A 19,163-nucleotide genomic window follows, 5' to 3' on the forward strand; every position below is an offset into this window, starting at 1 on the left:
TCTTGATGCCCTCCAAAAACCCACCTTAAAAGAAGATACACATGACTTAATGACCTCCAAAATTCAGCCAAAAATGATCTGAGGGCTCAACATCCCCCAAAAGCCCACCTTGAAAGGAGATACAAATGACTCAAGGACATCAAAACATCCAACAAATGACTTGAGGACACAATGTCCCCCCCAAAACCCACCTTAAAAGGAGATGCAAATGACTCAAGGACATCAGAACCTATCAACAAATGACTTGAGGACTCAATGACCCCAACTTGACAGGAGATAAAATGGCGCAATGACCCCAAAACATTACTACAAGTAACCTGAGAACTCAATGCCCCCCAAAACCATCTTAAAAGGATATATAAACGATTCAGTGACCCCCAAATTCACCCACAAATGACCTGAGGACTCGATGGCCCCCAAAACCCACCTTAAAAGGAGATATAAATGGCTGAAGTACATAAAACATACCTATAAATGGCTTGAGGACACAATGCCCCCACCCCCCAAACCCACCTTAAAAGGAGATATGGCTTAAATGCCCCCCAAAATCACCAATAAATGACCCGAGGACTCAATGCTCCCCAAAACCCACCTTGAAATGAGATACAAATGGCTCAATGACCCCAAAACATTACTACAAGTAACCTGAGAACTCAATGCCCCCCAAAACCATCTTAAAAGGAGATATAAATGACTCAGTGACCCTCAAAATGCACCCAAAAATGACTTGAGGAATCAATGCCCCCAAAACCCACCTTGAAAGGATATGCAAATGGCTCCATGCCCTCCAAAATTCATTCAATGTCCCCAAAACCCACCTTAAAAGGAGATATGAATGACTCAAGGTCATCAAAACATCCAACAAATGACTTGAGGGCTTGATGCCCCCCAAAACCCACCTTAAAAGAAGATACACATGACTTAATGCCCCCCAAAACCCACCTTGAAAGGAGATGCAAATGGCCCCATGCCCCCGCAAATTCATTCAATGTCCCCCAAACCCACCTTAAAAGGAGATATAAATGGCTCAATGACCCCAAAACATCACTACAAATGTCTTGAGAGGACTCAATGTCCTCCAAACCCACCTCAAGATACAAATGAACTTGATGCCCCCCAAAACCCATCTTAAAAGTGTATAAAAGGGCCTGAACTTGCAACTCTCCAGCAAACAACCCCAAGACTTGACCCAAAACCAGCTTAAAAGGAGTTAGAAGTGACTCTAGAACCCTCTGACCACACTTCAAAAGTACTTTCAAGAAGTTTCTTCCAACCTTCAGTGGAAATCTCCTTCTGGTGCTGGTTTCTTTGTCCAATCCTGTCATCTAGTGGCCATCTTTGAGATTGCAGGCAAAAGTTCAGCAATTTGCATCAAGCATCTTTCCAGATTTGGGGGGAAGTTTGGAAACCATTCAGGGACCTCACAATGGTCCCTACTAATTCTGTAATACTAAAAATAATATATTTTAATTTTGGAAAGGGGCCCAACCCCATTTGTGTTTTGGTTTTGTGTTTTGATGTAGTTCTATACGTTTCTCTCTGTGTTTCTTCATCTGTAGGAAATACATGCCAGGAGTTTGCATGGAAAGTTCCCAAATATAATAGCAAAGCACATTGGCAGGTGTCGTCACTGTGTCTGGTTGTGATCCCCAGGATGTGCCAGTCAGCTTTCGTATGATATTATTTCTAGCATACATTTTTTGCTTGATATTCAAGCAATGCTTCTTGTAAGTCAGAGCACGGTTCAGAGTGACTCTCAGGTATTTGGGTGAGTTGCAATGCTCCAGTGGGACTCCTTCCCAGATCATCCTGAGAGCTCGAGATGCTTGACTGTTCTTAAGCACACGTCTGCATTTTAGATAGAATAGGAATCAATTACAGTAAGAGCACGTAAAGCTTCAGAGAGCTTCTGTTCAACCATTTCAAAGCTCCCTGCTTGGGTGGTGATGGCATCATCGTCAGCATAGATGAAACTCTCTGTCCCTTCTGGCAGTGGCTAATAATTTCTGTATATATTGAACACTGATGGATCACGCTTCGGAGAGGCACTAAGTGCACCTAAAGCTTTAGAGAGCTTCTGTTCAACCATTTCAAAGCTCCCTGCTTGGGTGGTGATGGCATGATCGTCAGCATAGATGAAACTCTCTGTCCCTTCTGGCAGTGGCTGATAATTTCTGTACATATTGAACACTGATGGAGCAAGCTTCAGAGAGGCACTAAAAGCACCTAAAGCTTCAGACAGCTTCCGTTCAACCATTTCAAAGCTCCCTGCTTGGGTGGTGATGGCATGATTGTCAGCATAGATGAAACTCTCTGTCCCTTCTGGCAGTGGCTGATCATTTCTGTACATATTGAACACTGATGGAGCAAGCTTCAGAGGCACTAAGAGCACCTAAAGCTTCAGAGAGCTTACGTCCAACCATTTCAAAGCTCCCTGCTTGGGTGGTGATGGCATGATCATCAGCATAGATAAAGCTTTCTGTCCCTTCTGGCAGTGGCTGATCATTTGTGTAAATATTAAACATTAATGGAGCAAGCATGCTCCCCTGAGGCAGGCCATTCTTCTGTCTTCGCCATCCACTTTTCTGGCCCTGGAACTCAACAAAAAAAGCTCCTGTTTGGTTGCAGATTTCCTATGAAGTGGGTGAGGTGGTTGTCCTTTGTGATATTATAATTTTTTCTCAGGAGAAAGTGATGATTTACAGTATCATACAGGTCTATGAAGAGAGCTCCTGTAATCAGCCACAGCCACAAGGGACACAGAGTTTGATCTACGCTGACGATTATGCCATCACCGCTCAAGCAGGAAGCTTTGAAATGGTTGAACAGAAGCTCTCCAAAGCTTTAGGTGCTCTTACTGCCTATTACAGGGAAAACCATCTGATTCCTATTCCATCCAAAACACAGACATGTACTTTCCATCTTAAGAACAGACAAGCATCTCTAACTCAGAGGACAACCTAGGAAGGAATCCCACTGGAGCATTGCAGCACACCCAAATACCTGGGAGTCACTCTGGACCGACTTACAAGAAGCACTGCTTAACTATGAGGCAAAAGGTGGGCAACAGAAATATTTTCATACGAAAGCTGACTGGCACAACCTGGGGATCACAACCAGACACAGTGAAGACATCTGCCCTTGCATTTGGCTACTCTGCTGCTGAGTATTCATGCCCAGTGTGGAATACATATCGCCACGTTAAAACAGTGGATCTGGCTCTTAATGAGACATGCTGCATCATCACAGGCCGCATCACACAAGCTACACTGCTGGAGAAATTATATTGTTTAGCTGGTATTGCGCCACCTGATACCCAGCCTGTAATGAAAGGACCAAGGCATTGACACCTCTGGCCCATCTGCTGTTTGGATATCAGCCAGCAAGGCAACACTTTTAATCAAGAAATAGCTTCCTAAGATCTACAGAGGCACTTGCAGGAACATCTCAGCAAGCAAGAGTCCAAAAGTGGCAGGCAAAAGCCCGCAACCTCAATCCATGGCTGAGATTGGATGAGAGACTCCCTCCAGGGCACACAGAAGATGGAGCAACTTGGAAGGTGCTGAACAGACTGCGCTGTGGCACCACGAGATGCAGAAATGGGGCCACAAAGTGGAGTCCACGACATGCGAGTGCAGAGAAGAGCAAACCACACACCACTGACTACAATGCAGTCACATGCACACTGGAGAACCTTCTCACAGCAACACCAGAGGCACTCCAAGCGGCCAGCTTCTGGTCAAAGGATATTTAGTACAATGCCAAGTGTTTAACTTTGTTTGTGTTTTTAAATACGTTACAACTGTACCCCCAATTCGCTTCTGAAACGAAAAAAAAAAAAATTAATTTAACTTAGGAGTCAAGTCTGCCCCCAAGTGGCCATCTGTAAGAGTGCAGATATAGAGGAATTACCTGGAAGTCTTCCATCCAAGAACTAACCAAGGTTAAGAGTTAAGAGTCAGGGTGGTTATTTATTTATTTACATTATTTATATCCCACCCATATCAGCCCGGAGGCGACTCAGGGCGGTCTACATATCGGCACAATTCGATGCAATCAATACAATACAAAAGGCTGTGACCCCTTAATACAGTTCCTCATGTTGTGGTGACCCCCAACCCTAAAATTATTTTCGTTGCAACTTCATAACTGGAATGTTGCTGCTGTTATGAATCGACATGTAAATATCCGATAGGCAGGATGTATTTTCATTCTCTGGACCTTGGGACTTGTAGTTCCTGGGATTTATAGTTCACCTACAATCAAAGACCATTCAGAACTCCAGTAGAGATGGAATTGACCCAAACTTGGCACACAGGACACCCATGACCAGCAAAAAATAATGAAAGGGGTAGGTGAGCATTGGCCTTGAGCTTGGGAGTTGTAGTTCACCTATCTCCAGAAAGCACTGTGGACTCAAACAATGATAGATCTAGACTAAACTTGGCACAAATACTCAATATGCCCAAATGTGAACACTGGTGGAGTTTGGGGGAAATAGATCTTGACATTTGGAAGTTGTAGTTGCTGGGATTTATAGTTCACCTACAATCAGAGAGCATTCTGAACCCCACCAATGACAGAATTGGGCCAGACTTCCCACACAGAGCTCCCATGACCAGCAGAAAATACTGTGTATCCTGATGGTCTTTGGCGACCCCTCCAACACCCCCTCGCGACCCCCCCCCCTGAGAGGTCCCAACCCCCAGGTTGAGAAACACTGGTTTAGGGCTTTATAGGCTAAACCCAGCACTTTGAATTGAGCCTGGTAGCAAACTGGCAGCCAGTGGAGCTGATGCAGCAGGGGAGTTGTGTGCTCCCTGAGCGCCGCTCCTGTTAGCAACCTGGCTGCTGCATGCTGGACCATTTGAAGCTTCCGGGCCATCTTCAAAGGCAACCCCACGTAGAGCGCGTTGCAGTAATCTATGCGGGATGTAACCAGAGTATGGACTACCGTGGCCAAGTCAGACTTCCCAAGGTACGGGCACAGCTGGCGCACAAGTTTTAATTGTGCAAATGCTCCCCTGGTCACAGCCGAAACCTGGGGGCTCAGTGATAAATCCCGGATCACACCTGTGACGATGTGTAATTTTTATTCTTATGGTTATGTGTTGTTTAAACAGTAGGTAATAAATGGTAAGTATGTAGAATTATATTTTGTTAGAGATGGTGCCATAGCAACGGGGGTGGAGCCAACTGTCATCTAACTGCACATCTGTTTGAAATAGGCAGTCTGTGACCATTAGAGTTGCAGGAAGGACTGATTTCTCTAGTGGGAGAATCAGGGAAGAGTCTGTAAGCTGGTGAGCTACAGAGAACACTGAAATCTCTGGGTAGGAGATTCAGGGAACTAGTCTGTGACCAAAGAGTTACAGGAGAGGTAGCTGATCCTGTGGTGTGTGGAAAACCAGCAGGAATCCTATAGTTAGAGAACTATAGGGAAGACTGGTTCTGTAATATTAAGAATCAGGGTTTGGCTGTGAGCCAATATAGTTAGATAAGGCAGGTGACTTATTTATGTTAAATGAACCATCATAAAGCAAGGGTAGCGTGTGCATGTACCCATCTGTAAAAGAAAGAACCATCTTTTTAAAGAAATTGTTTGAAACCTGTTTAGTGGAAGGAAGAGCCCTTCCCAGAGTTATTCAAGAACCGTTATAGATGTAACCAACTAAGATTTGTGCCTCTTGTGAAGAAACAATTGAATATGTTATACTCCTGTTAAATAAACTTGTTACTGTTTTCCTCAAGCCTTGCCTAATACAGTTTCTCCTAAGTCAAACAGCCTGCGTAAGAAGTAAAACCAAACCAGGGACAGTAAACGCTACGCTATCAAATGAATAAATCCTTCTGTAATTAATAGTCCCTTATAAACCAACTCTTAAGCTGATACTGATCATTGCCTGGCTTTCCTCACAAATTTGGTGGCAGTAATTTTACGCTCCTTTACAACACGCAAGTTGCGAACCTGCGTCTTCAGGGGGAGTTTAACCTCGTCTAACACAGGCTGTAATCCAATGCCCTGTTTGGCCTTTCGACTGACCAGGAGTGCCTCTGTCTTATCTGGATTCAATTTCAATTTGTTAGCCCTCATCCAGTCCGACACAGCGGCCAAGCACCGGTTCAGGACCTGAACAACCTCCTTAGTAGTAGGTGGGAAGGAGTGACAGATTTGGACATCATCTGCATAGAGATAACACCTCAGTCCGAAACTCCAGATGATCTCCCCCAGCGGCTTCATGTATTTATTTATTTATTTTATTTTATTTACTTTGCTTATATACCGCTGTTCTCAGCACGGGGGCGACTCACAGTGGTGTACAACATAGGAAGAACAAAATTCAGAACACAGTATAAAAAAAATTCACAATCCATTATACAAAAGCATTATACCAAAAGCATTATACAAAACACTGTCATTGCTATGAAAACCATTCAGCGTCGTCTCATCGTCTAAACCACAATCCAATATCATTTTCCATTGATCCATTGGGTCATTACCAATCATTGCACTTGTTGTTCGAACGCCTTCTTGAACAACCAAGTCTTTAACTTCCTGCGGAATATCATCAAGGAAGGAGCCAGTCTAATGTCCATGGGAAGGGTGTTCCACAGCCGAGGAGCCACCACCGAGAAAGCCCTATCTCTCGTCCCCGCCAGCCGTGCTTGTGAAGCAGGCGGGATCGAGAGCAGGGCCTCCTCGGAAGATCTCAAAGTCCTGGTGGGCTCGTAGGTCGAGATGCGGTCAGATAGGTATCTTGGGCCGGAACCGTTTAAGGCTTTATAGGCCAACGCCAGCACCTTGAATTGAGCCCGGTAGCAAATCGGCAGCCAGTGGAGCTGGTACAACAAGGGGGTTGTATGCTCCCTGCGTCCCGCTCCTGTAAGTATCATGGCTGCCGCACGTTGGACCAATTGAAGCTTCCGGGCCATCTTCAAAGGCAACCCCACGTAGAGAGCGTTACAGTAGTCTAAACGGGATGTAACCAGAGTGTGGACTACCATGGCCAAGTCAGACTTCCCAAGGTATGGGCGCAGCTGGCGCACAAGCCTTAGCTGTGCAAATGCTCCCCTGGTCACCGCCGAGACCTGAGGTTCCAGGCTCAGCGATGAGTCCAAGACCACACCCAAGCTGCGAACCTGCATCTTCAAGGGGAGTGCAACCCCGTCCAGCACAGGCTGTAACCCTATACCCTGTTCAGCCTTGCGACTGACCAGGAGTACCTCTGTCTTGTCTGGATTAAATTTCAATTTGTTCACCCTCATCCAGACCGTTACAGCGGCCAGGCACCGGTTCAGGACTTCAACAGCCTCCTTAGTAGCAGGTGGGAAGGAGTGACAGAGTTGGACATCATCCGCGTACAGATGACACCGTACCCCGAAACTCCGGATGATCTCCCCCAGCGGCTTCATGTAGATGTTAAACAACATGGGGGACAGTATAGAACCCTGCAGGACGCCACAAGACAATGGTTGTGAGGTCGAGCAGTTGTCCCCCAGCAACACCTTCTGGGTACGATCCTCTAGGAAGGACCTGAGCCTCTGCAAAACAGTGCCCCCAAGTCCCATATCCGTGAGGCGTCCCAGAAGGATACCGTGGTCGATGGTATCGAAGGCCGCTGAGAGGTCCAGCAGAACCAACAGGGACACACTCCCCCTGTCTAGCTCCTGGCGAAGATCATCCATTAAGGTGACCAAGGCTGTCTCGGTACCATGTCCAGATAATCCGTGTCTTCCAAGAATACCTGGAGTTGTGAGGCCACCACACGTTCCAGGACTTTGCCCAAAAAGGGAAGATTGGAAACAGGCTGATAGTTGACAAATTGAGTGGGGTCCAGTGATGGTTTTTTCAACAGCGGTTTTATTACAGCTTGTTTTAAGCTCGCCGGAATATTGCCTTCCCGAAGGGAGGCATTAACCACCACCTTCACCCACTCGGCTAATCCCCCTCTGGCCTCCTTTAGAAGCCAGGATGGGCAGGGCTCTAGGATGGACGTGGTAGGCCTCATTCCTCCAAGTATCTTGTCCACATCCTCGGGTTATGATGAAGATGTTTATGTTTGTATATGTTTATATTTATGTATACTCCTCTTCATGGCACGCAAATAGTCACTTCTTTCCAGGATGAAGAAGAGGAACCATTGAATGGTACTGGGCCCAGGACCGAACCGTCTTCATGGCACCCAAATAGTCACTTCTTTCCAGGATGAAGAAGAGGAACCATTGAATGGTACTGGGCCCAGAACTGAAGCCTCTTCATGGCATCAAAATAGTCACTTCTTTCCAGGATGAAGAAGAGGAACCATTGAGTGGTACTGGGCCCAGGACTGGACCCTCTTCATGGCACCCAAATAGTCACTTCTTTCCAGGATGAAGAAGAGGAACCATTCAACGGTACTGGGCCCAGAACTTTTCATGGCACCCAAATAACCACTTCTTCCCAGGGTGAAGAAGAGGAACTATTGAACGGTACTGGGCCCAGGACTGAACCCTCTTCATGGCACCCAAATAGTCACTTCTTTCCAGGATGAAGAAGAGGAACCATTGGACTGTACTGGGCCCAGGGCCGAACCCACTTCACAGTACCCAAATAGTCACTTCTTTCCAGGATGAAGAAGGGGAACCATTGGACGGTACTGGGCCCAGGACCAAATCCTCTTAATGGCACCCAAATAGTCACTTCTTTCCAGGATCAAGAAGAGGAACCATTGAACGGTACTGGGCCCAGGACTGAACCCTCTTCATGGCACCCAAATAGTAACTTCTTCCCAGGATGAAGAAGAGGAACCATTGAGTGGTACTGGGCCCAGGACCAAACTCTCTTCATGGCACCCAAGTAGTCACTTCTTTCCAGGATGAAGAAGAGGAACCATTGAGTGGTACTGGGACCAGGAATGAACCCTCTTCATGGCACGCAAATAGTCACTTCTTTCCAGGATGGAGAAGAGGAACCATTGGGGAGAAGCACGCTTTGGGTTTGGTCACTTAACCAATTCCAGATCCACTTAATAATCGCATTGCCTAACCCACATTGGAGTAGTGTGCTTGCAAGAAGGTCATGGGGGGCTTTGTCGAAGGCCTTTCCGAAATCAAGATATGCTCCATCCACAGCATTCCCTGGATCTACTAAGCTAGTTAGAGTAAGGGTTAGCATTAAGGTTAGAGTTAAGATTCAGGTTAGAGTTATGGGTATTAGGGTAGCCTTGGGTCAAGGCTGGGGATGTTTCCCCAAACCCTTGCACCCCTTTTTCTTCTGTGTGTGTGTGTGTGGGTCTGTGGAGTTGGGTGGGCTTTCCCTCTAACCCCGAACAGATGGAGGGACAAAGGGGGCCTGCTCCTCCCTGCCTTCCCTCCCGCTTCCTCCCCGGAGAGAGGCCTCTGTGATTTATGGCTCTATCAAGAGAAGGGAGGAAATGCCAGCGGAAAGGTCTGGTCCCGCAGATTGGCTGCCTTCCTCTCCCCCCAGTTTCCCTTCAAATGGCTGCAACTGGGAGGAACTGGTGTCACATCCTGTGCCCTCCCCTGGATTCCGCTCCCTTTGCTGAAATGCAAACATTCAATCTGGGTAATTAGGAGGAAAAAGGGGGTGCCGGAGCCCAAATGTCATTTCGGACTCAAGATTCGGATTTTTGCTCCTCTGGGTGAATTCTAACTCAGTTGAGTTCCTATGGGGCAGAGCAAAGGGAAAGTTACTTTTGTACTGGATTACAGAGCTATGGTATGGCCCTGGCGTCCCACAAAATACGCCCTTCTCTAGGCAGTTTGTAGATCCTCCAGCACAACTTTATGGTCTCCCAAGTTTCCCCCAAATAGGATTTCTGAATTCTAACTCAGTTGTGTTCCTATGGGGCAGGGGAAAGGGAAAGTTACTTTTTTACTGGATTAGAGTCCTAAGGTATGGCCCTGGCGTCTGACAAAATGCAGCCTTCTCTAGGCATTTTGTAGGTCCTCCAAAACAATTCTATGGTCTCCCAAGTTTTCCCCAAATAGGATTTCTGCTCCTCTGGGTGAATTCTAACTCAGTTGTGTTCCTATGGGGCAGAGCAAAGGGAAAGTTACTTTTTTACTGGATTACAGAGCTATGGTATGGCCCTGGTGTCCCACAAAATACGTCCTTCTCTAGGCATTTTGTAGGTCCTCCAGCACAACTTTATGGTCTCCCAAGTCTCCCCCAAATAGGATTTCTGCTCTTCTGGGTGAATTCTAACTCAGTTGAGTTCCTATGGGGCAGAGCAAAGGGAAAGTTACTTTTTTATTGGACTACAGTCCTAAGGTATGGTCCTGGAGTCTGACAAAATGCAGCCTTCTCTAGGCATTTTGTAGGTCCTTCAGAACAATTCTATGGTCTCCAAAGTTTCCCCCAAATAGGATTTCTGGATGAATTTTTCCTTAATTGTCTTCCTATGGGGCAGAGCAAAGGGAAAGTTACTTTTTTATTGGATTACAGTCCTAAAGTATGGTCCTGGCGTCCAACAAAATGCAGCCTTCTCTAGGCATTTTGTAGGTCCTCCAGAACAATTCTATGGTCTCCCAAGTTTCCCCCAAAAAGGATTTCTGCTCCTCTGGGTGAATTCTTCCTTAATTGTCTTACTATGAGACTGAGCAAAGGGAAAGTTACTTTCTTTCTGGATTACAATCTTACGGTATGGCCACAACATATGCCCTTCTCTAGGCATTATGTAGGTCCTCCAGCACAACTCTATGGTCTCTGGAGTTTACGAAAAATGCACCACCAAAATGCAAGGTTTTGTGACGGCTGTGGGTTTGAACGGATCCATTTGGGGAGTTGTTGGGACCCCCCTCGGGGCAGGAAGGCCTGAGAAAACCTGGGGAACAAAGGGCGGAAGTGAGACGTAGGCCAACTCTAGGGTTTATCTCAAAGCCGTTCTTGGCGAAGCTGTGCCGGGACCGGATCTTTGGCCGCCTAAAAAAGCGCCGGAAAACTTCATTTTCGGGGAGCTCTTCCTGCCTCAGTGCAACGAGGTTTACTACATTGTGAAACGAATGCAGCGCTTTGATTGCAGATAGATCCTAGGAGTTGTAGTTTGGCAAGATCCTTCGCCTTCTCTGCCCGAGAGTGGCAAACAACAACTCCCAGGACTCCATAGCATTGAGCCACAGCAGCAGAAGCGATGCAAACTGCATTCGTTCGACAGTATAAAGATACCCTTTGTGAAACTACAACTCCCAGAACTCCATAGCATTGAGCCACAGTAGCAAAAGTGATGCAAATTGCATTCGTTCGACAGTATAGAGCCACCCTTTGTGAACCTACAACTCCCAGAACTCCATAACATTGAGCCACAGTAGCAAAAGTGATGGAAAATTGCATTCATTCGACAGTATAGAGCCACCCTTTGTGAAACTACAACTTCCAGGACTCCAGAGCATTGAACCATGGCAGCTAAAGTGATACCAAACTGCATTCGTTCAGCTAAAGTATTGATTCACCCTTTGTGAAACTACAACTCCCAGAATCTCATAGCAAAACTACAACTCCCAGTACTCCATAGCATTTAACCATGGCAGCTAAAGTGATGCCAAACTGCATTTATTTAGCTAAGTATTGATTCACTCTTTGTGAAACTATAACTCCCAGGATCCCATAGCATTGAGCCACGGCAGCCGAAGTGATGCCAAACTACATTCTTTTGACAGTATAAGTTCACCCTTTGTGAAACTACACCTCCCAGGACTCCATAGCATTGAGCCACAGCAGCTAAAGTGATGCCAAACTGCATTCAGACGGCTAAAGTATAGATCCACCCTTTGTGAAACTACAACTCCCAGGACTCCATAGCATTGAACCATGGCAGCTTTGCTATGAATCCACGCTAATGCTAAGTTTATTTTTAATCTGGATCTCTCTCTATACATTGATGTGTCCAGGAATGAGCCTTTCACCGCATTTCCGCCGCTCACAATGGCGTTCGCTTTTCCTGGCTTCGTGATGCCATTTGTTTGGGATGTTTATTGTCGGAAAAGCTGTTTTTACAGCTTCGCAAGGCATTTCAAGAGACGCGGGAAGGAAACACTCCCAAGAAAAAAACACCCCAAAGTACGGGCCAACTCCTGGCATGCTGGGAGTTGTGGTTTGGTGGTGGTGGTGGGGCACCAGCACTCTTGGGCGGAGAAGGCAAAAGACCTTAGAAAACTACAGCTCCAAGGATTCAGTAGTATTTAAATCCCAAGACTCCAGAACATGGAGCCATGGCAGGTCAAGTGGGGTCAAACTGCATTAATTCCACTGTATAGATGCACCCTTGGACCTCTCTCTTTCTTTCTTTTTTCCTATCCATGAACCTTTGTATGCATGTATTTTCCTGTATTTTTATTTATCTCGCTTTCTCTCTCTCTCTCTTCCTGTCTTTCCATCTCTTTCTTTCAACTTATCTTCCTATCTGTCATCCTATTTATCTATCTCCCTTTCTTTCTTTCTTTCTTTCTTTCTTTCTTTCTTTCTTTCTTTCTTTCTTCTTTCCTTCCTGTCTTTCAATCTTTCCTTCTTTCAACCTACCTTCCTATCAAATGACCTCCCTTCTGTCGTTCAGAAAAAAACTGAAGACCTGGATTTGGGACCAAGTTTTTTGACATTCTGGCAGCTAAAATAAGGACCCATTGATGAGCAGGAATTGTTGGAATGAATGGACATTTCGGAACTCTGAATCACTGTGCATGAAATTGTTTTTATTATATTATATTATGTAGTGATGTGTTTTAATTCTGTTAAATGTTTATACTGTTTATATATGCTGTATATTTTGACAGGCATCGAATTTGTGCCTTTGTTTGTAAGCCGCCCTGAGTCCTCCCCTCGGGGGTGAGAAGGTATAAGTAACTGCAATAAATAAATAAATAAATAAATACCTTTTTTCTTTTCCCCTCTCTCTTCCTGTCTTTCTGTATCTTTCTTTCAACCCATCTTCCTATCTATCTTCCTATTTATCTAACTCCTCATCTACCTCCCTATCTATCTATCTATCTATCTATCTATGTATCTATCTATCCTACCTTTCTTTCTTCCTATCTCTTTCTTTCTTTCAACTGATCTGCCCATCTAAGAACCTTTCTTTTTTCGTTCTTATCTAACTCTTCCCATCTTTCTGTATCGTTCTTTCAACTTATCTGTTTATCTCTATCTATCTATCCATCCATCTATCTATTCCTACCTACCTACTAACCTACCTACCTTCCTCTCTCTCTCTCTCTCTCTCTATCTATCTTCAATCAATCATCAGCCTTCCTGACTCTCTCTCTTGCTCTCTCTCACTCCCTCCCTCCCTCTCCCTATCTATCTACCTATCTTCCTCCCCTTCTATCCCTATCTATCCATGCATCCATCTTCCCATCCATCCATCCATCCATCCACCCATCTTCCTATCTATCCATCCATCCATCCGTTCCTACCTACCTAGCTAGCTAGCTATCTTCCTTCCTGGCTGTCTCTATCTATCTACTACCTGTCTATCTACCTATCTTCCTTCCCATCTATCCATATCTATCCATCATCCATCTTCCTATCTACCTACCTATCTTCCTCCCCATCTATCCCTATCTATCTATCTATCTATCTATCTATCCATCCATCCATCCATCCATCCATCCATCTTCCTATCCATCCATCCATCCATCCATTCCTACCTACCTACCTACCTACCTATCTACCTTACTCTATCTATCTACCTATCTATCTCCCTAACTATCTATCTAACTACCTGCCTACCTAACTATCTTCCTTCCTGGCTGTCTCTACCTACCTACCTACCTACCTACCTACCTTCCTTCTCATCTATCCATATCTATCCATCCATTCATCCATCCATCTTCCTACCTACCTACCTACCTACCTACCTATCTTCCTTCCCATCTTGAGCCAACCTCAAGAAATGGGGCCACAAAGTGGAGTCGACCACATGCGAGTGTGGAGAAGAGCAAACCACTGACCACCTGCTGCGATGCACCCTGAGCCCTGCTACGTGCACAATGGAGGACCTTCTTGCGGCAACACCAGAGGCACTCCAAGGGGCCAGATACTGGTCAAAGGACATTTAATCAACTACCAAGTTTGCAAACTTTGTGTTTTGTTTGTTTGTTTGTTTTTAATGCAATACAACTGTTTGGTTCGCTTCTAAATAAACTCAATGCAGGCCTTCCTCCTTTGGATGATATACAGCATCCAACCATTTGGGGGTTTTCCCCCAACTTGGGGTGCCTTACACCCGAGCTGTCCAGTCCCAATTCCCAAATTCCAGGAAAACATGCCATTTAAGGCTGTGTTTGTGCAGGCCCCGCAAAGTCCTTGGCTCTTCCGCTGCGAGCAAGGCAGCCTTGTTTTGCTTTCCTGACGCAGGTCCCGTTTCCTCTCCGAGGAGATTTCCATTGTTCTTCCCAAGCCGGGCTCCCAATCTCCCCTTTGCACTCGCTTCCGATTTCCTGGCCGAGAGAGGAAACAGAGATTTGAACCCAAAGGGCTCTATTTGGAGCCACACGAGAGATGGAAACTTCGCCTTCTTGGCCCAGAGACGCCTACCAGAAATCCCAAAGTCTTGAATACGTACAAATATATATATATATACAAGAACATAGAATAAGAAGAAGAAGAAGAAGAAGAAGAAAAAATAAATATATACAAAAATAAAATATTAATAAATATTAATATTTAAAGGGTGATTGTCCTTGGCATATGGGAGTTGTAGTTCACTTGCATCTAGGAGACAATGGATCTGGACCAGATAAGGCAAAAACAGACCCAAAATGGCCAACTGTGCATTCAGGGTTTGGAGGTGATTGTTCTTGGCATATGGGAGTTGTAGTTCAGTCGCATCCAGAAAGCACTGAACTCAAGAGACAATGGATCTGGACCAAATTTGGCAAACACAGACCCAACATGGCCAACTGTGCATACAGGTGGGGTTTGGAGGTGATTGTCCTTGGAATATGGGAGTTGTAGTTCACTCACATCCAGAAAGCACCGAAACCAGTCCATAACAGATCTGGACCAAACTTGGCACATAGAACCAACATACAGGTGGAGTTTGGAGGTGATTGTCCTTGGCATATGGGAGTTGTAGTTCACTTGCATCCAGGAGACAATGGATCTGGACCAGATAAGGCAAACACAGACCCAACATGGCCAACTGTGCATACAGGGTTTGGAGGTGATTGTCCTTGGCAAATGGGAGTTGTAGTTCACTCACATCCAGAACACACCGAAACCAGCCTATGACTGATCTGGACCAAACTTGGCACACAGAACCAACATACAGGTGAGGTTTGGAGGTGATTGTCCTTGGCATATGGGAGTTGTAGTTCACTTGCATCCAGGAGACAATGGATCTGGACCAGATAAGGCAAACACAGACCCAACATGGCCAACTGTGCATACAGGGTTTGGAGGTGATTGTCCTTGGCAAATGGGAGTTGTAGTTCACTCACATCCAGAACACACCGAAACCAGCCTATGACTGATCTGGACCAAACTTGGCACACAGAACCAACATACAGGTGGGGTTTGGAGGTGATTGTCCTTGGCAAATGGGAGTTGTAGTTCACTCGCATCCAGAAAGCACTGAAACCAGCCCATGACAGATCTGGACCAAACTTGGCACACAGACCCAACATGGCCAACTATGCATACAAGTAGGGTTTGGAGGAGAATACCTTAACAAATGGGAGTTGTAGTTCACTCACATCCAGAAAGCACTGAAAACAGCTCATGACAGATCTGGACCAAACTTGGCACATAAACCCAACATGGCCAACTGTGCATACAGGTGGGGTTTGAAGGTGATTGTCCTTGGCATATGGGAGTTGTAGTTCACTTGCACCCAGAAAGCACTGAAACCAGCTCATGACAGATCTGGACCAAATCTGGCAAACACAGGCCAAACATGGCCAACTATGCATACAGGCAGCATTTGGGGGTGAATAGCCTTAGTAAATGGGAGTTGTAGTTCACTCACATCCAGAAAGCACTGAAACCAACCCATGACAGATCTGGACCAAATTTGGCACACAGACCCAACATGGCCAACTATGCATACAGGCAGGGTTTAGAAGTGAATAACCTTGGCAAATGGGATTTGTAGTTCACTCGCATCTAGAAAGCACCGAAACCACCCCATGACAGATCTGGACCAAATTTGGCAAACATGGACACAACATGGTCAACTGCGGATACAGGTGGGGTTTGGAGGTGATTGTCCTTGGCAAATTGAAGTTGTAGTTCACTTTAATCCAGAAAGCATTGAAACCAGCCCATGACAGATCTGGACCAAACTTGGCACACAGACCCAACATGGCCCACTGTGCATACAGGCGGGGTTTGGGGGTGAATAACCTTGGCACATGGGAGTTGTAGTTCACCTGAACCCAGAAAGCACTGAAACCAGCTGACAAAGGATTTGGACTAAACTTGGCACACAGACCCAACTTGGCCAACTATGCATACAAGCAGGGTTTGGGGGTGACTGGCCTGGGAATCTGAGAATTGTAGTTCACCCACACCTGCTGACCCCGGCCGAGGTTGGATCTAGACCAGTGTTTCTCCTGGAGGAATTGTGAGAGGGTGTCAGCAGGGTCGCCAAAGACCACCAGTAAACAGTATTTTCTGTTGTTCATGAGGGTTCTGCGTGGGAAGTTTGGCCAAATTCTATCGTTGATGGGGTTCAGAATGCTTTTTGATTGTAGGTGAACTATAAATCCCAGCAACTATAACTCCCAAATGTCAAGGTCTATTTTCCCCAAACTCCACCAGTGTTCACATTTGGGAATATTGTGTATTCATGCCAAGTTTGGTCCAGATCCATCATTGTTTGAGTCCACCGCGCTCTCTGAATATAGGTGAACTACAACTCCCAAACTCAAGGTCAATGCCCACCAAACCATTCCAGTATTTTCTCTTGGTCATGGGAGTTTTGTGTGCCAAGTTGGTTCAATTCCATCATTGGTGGAGTCCAGAATGCTCTTTGATTGTAGGTGAACTATAAATCCCAGCAACTACAACTCCCAAATGACAAAACCAACCTCATGTAGGTGAACTACAACTCCCAAACTCAAGGTCGATGTCCACCAAACCATTCCAGTATTTTCTCTTGGTCATGGGAGTTTAGTGTGCCAAGTTTGGTTCAATTCCATCATTGGTGGAGTCCAGAAAGCTCTTTGATTGTAGGTGAACTATAAATCCAAGCAACTACAACTCCCAAATGACAAAATCAACCCCCCACCCAAACCCCAAATTTGGGCGAATGCCTCAATGTATGGAAAGGGTTTTGTTGTGATATAACCCTAAATAGACACCCAAAAATAAAAGAGACCCGTCAGCATTCGTTCCTTTCTTACCAAACCCTTAACTTTCCAACTTCTGCAATTTTGCCAAATTTTAATCCCCACGTCAGTGAAAAGAGACAGAGGTGGGTTTCCCGGCACCCACTTTAGGAGCATCTACATTGGAGATTTGATCAGGTTTGACACTGCTTTAACTTGCCATGTCTCTATGCTATGGGAGTTGTAGTTTGCCCAGAGATCGTAGCCAGGAATCCAGTTGAGTATGGAGGGCTGAATATAGACTGCAAATCCCAACCAAATATCTATCTATCTATCTATCTATCTATCTATCTATCCCAGGATTGGAGTGGCATCAAACTGCTTTAATGGCACAGTGCAGATGTTTTCTATCTGCCACGCAATCAATTATGGGTTGAGTGAAAAGAGACCGGGGAAAAAGCTGTTTCCCTTACCTAAGCGGTTCTTCGTTTCTGCCGAAATTTTGTCATAACAGGAAGCGCGCTTTTGGGTTTTTTTTAGATTAGTAGGCATGTTTTCCATGAATTTGTGTAAATGAGACAGACGCGGAGTGTGTCTACACCAGGCATGGGCAAACTTTGGCCCTCCAGGTGTTTTGGACTACAACTCCCACCATTCCTAACAGCCGGTAGGCTGTTAGGAATGGTGGGAGTTGTAGTCCAAAACACCTGGAGGGCCAAAGTTTGCCCAGCTGTTAGGAACTGTGGGAGTTGTAATCCAAAACACCTGGAGGGCCAAAGTTTGCCCGGCTGTTAGGAATGGTGGGAATTGTAGTCCAAAACACCTGGAGGGCCAAAGTTTGCCCGGCTGTTAGGAATGGTGGGAGTTGTAGTCCAAAACACCTGGAGGGCCAAAGTTTGCCCGGCTGTTAGGAATGGTGGGAATTGTAGTCCAAAACACCTGGAGGGCCAAAGTTTGCCCGGCTGTTAGGAATGGTGGGAGTTGTAGTCCAAAACACCTGGAGGGCCAAAGTTTGCCTGGCTGTTAGGAATGGTGGGTGTTGTAGTCCAAAACACCTGGAGGGCCAAAGTTTGCCTGGCTGTTAGGAATGGTGGGAGTTGTAGTCCAAAACACCTGGAGGGCCAAAGTTTGCCCGGCTGTTAGGAATGGTGGGAGTTGAAGTCCAAAACACCTGGAGGGCCAAAGTTTGCCCAGCTGTTAGGAATTGTGGGAGTTGTAGTCCAAAACACCTGGAGGGCCAAAGTTTGCCCATGCCTGGTATACACTGTATGATCTAAGGTGGGATCAAACGATATCAATCCAGCCTAAGGTGTATCTTAACTCAGTTCTCAATGCTATTGAGTTTTGGGAGTTGTAGTTTCGCCACACCTCTTGGGCCAAAAGCAGATGTTTCGTGCTTTAGCAAACTACATTTCTCAGGACGCCACAGCTGTTTAATATGGTGCCAAAGTGAATTAATTTGATGTTGTAGAGAGGTTAGTTAGGGTGCGTCTATACTGTTGAATGAGTGCAGCTTGGGAGTTTTAGTTTCCCAAGGCCTTCTTTGCCCAAACTACAACTCCTTGGACTCCATAACTTTTGAGTCACGGCAGCAAAAAAGGCATGAAACTAAACTGATGTGACATTTATGGTTCCCTCTTCACTGCCACGGAGTCCTGGAAATTGTAGTTTCCCTCTGTGTTGCCTTGCTAAACTTCAACTCCCAGGCCTCTCTCGACAGGAAAAGTGGCACCAAATTGGATTAATTTGACATTACGAGGGCATCGTAACCATGCTTTGGGAACTGTAGTTTCCTTCTGTGTTGCTTTGCTAAACTACAACTCCCAGGTTTCTATCAATAGTAAAAGTGGCATCAAAATGGATCAATTTGGTATTGCGAGTGCATCGTAACCATGCTT

The sequence above is a fragment of the Anolis sagrei genome, chromosome 11 (genome assembly GCF_037176765.1).
Source record: "Anolis sagrei isolate rAnoSag1 chromosome 11, rAnoSag1.mat, whole genome shotgun sequence".
Taxonomy (NCBI): domain Eukaryota; kingdom Metazoa; phylum Chordata; class Lepidosauria; order Squamata; family Dactyloidae; genus Anolis; species Anolis sagrei.